The sequence below is a fragment of the Carlito syrichta genome, unplaced genomic scaffold (assembly GCF_000164805.1).
Source record: "Carlito syrichta isolate Samal-C Ts95f unplaced genomic scaffold, Tarsius_syrichta-2.0.1 Scaffold91638, whole genome shotgun sequence".
NCBI classification, from domain to species: Eukaryota; Metazoa; Chordata; class Mammalia; order Primates; family Tarsiidae; genus Carlito; species Carlito syrichta.
The window spans coordinates 224,378-225,584 of record NW_007035734.1 but is presented as its reverse complement, the minus strand read 5'-3'; the positions used below and the strand labels follow the sequence as shown (position 1 = coordinate 225,584).

At 46.5% G+C, this 1,207-nt stretch overlaps 1 protein-coding gene across 1 annotated transcript in view; it reads right to left on the bottom strand.

The window, feature by feature from the left end:
* The window catches only part of RTF1 (RTF1 homolog, Paf1/RNA polymerase II complex component), a 43,950-nt gene that overhangs the window by 42,100 nt on the left and 643 nt on the right, over positions 1-1,207 (bottom strand). The gene's annotated exons all lie outside the window — the stretch shown is intronic.

The window sequence follows — 1,207 nt, the reverse complement described above, 5'->3', positions numbered from 1 at the left end:
ACCTCAGCCTCCCAAAGGCGCGGGATTACAGGCTGAGCCACCGAGCCCGGCTTAAATTAACATTTTTTACTGTTAAAAGATATTTTCCTGGGCCAGGCACAGTGGCTCACGCCTATAATTCCAGCACTTGGGAGGCAGAGGCGAGAGGATTGCCTGAGCCCACAGGTGTTAGACCAGCCTGGGCAACTTGGCAAGACCTCATCTCTAAAATAAATTTAAAAATTAGCCGGGTGTGGTGACGCATACCCATAGTCCTGAGCCCAGCAGGACGAGGCTGTGGTGGCCAGGAGCGTGCCACTGCATTCCAGCCTGGGTGACAGAGTAAGACTCTGACAAACACAAACACACATACACACATACACACACACACACACACACACATACACACACACACACACACACACAGAAAGAAAGAAATTAAACAGAGCAATTTTGGGTCCTTTAAACAGAGACCAGACACAGTGGCTCACGCCTGTAATCCCAGCACACTCTGGTAGGCGGAGACAAGAGGATTGCCTGACCCCAGGGGTTTGAGACCAGCTTGGTCAACTTGGCAAGACCTTGTCTCTACAATTAAAAAAAAAAAAAAATTAGCTGGGCCTGGTGGCGCATGCCTGTAGTTTGAGCTACTTGGAAGGCTAAAGCAGAAGGATTGCCTGAGCCCAGCAGGTCAAGGCTGTATAAGCAGTGAGCATGCCACTGCACTCCAGCCTAGCTGACAGAGTGAGACTCCAATTAAAAAAATAAATAAAGTTGATATCCAGCATCTCTCCAGGAAATTACTAAAGGGACAAAAGTATTTCAAATCCAATGAGGAACATGTAGAAGTGTTTCAAATTCCCTTCCTCTCATCTCTGTTGTCCACCAAGGTTCTGGATCTTTTAGGGCCTGGCTTTGTTGATAGATTAAGTTTGGGAAAGTCACTGGGGAATGTTTGGTCTAGAACACAAACAGTTGGATTTTTCTTCTTTAAAAGAATACCATCACTCTGAGGGATGTCCAATCCATCTTCCCCAAGAAAGTTTCTTGTCTCACTAAAGTATTTCCCACTAAAATGTGGCATTCTTGGTATAATTTATTTTCTAATATGAAAGTGAGATTAAAAATATGACTAAAAGCCGGGCTCGGTGGCTCAGCCTGTAATCCTGTGCCTTTGGGAGGCTGAGGTGAGCGAATTGCCTGAGCCCGCGGGTTCGAGACCCGCCTG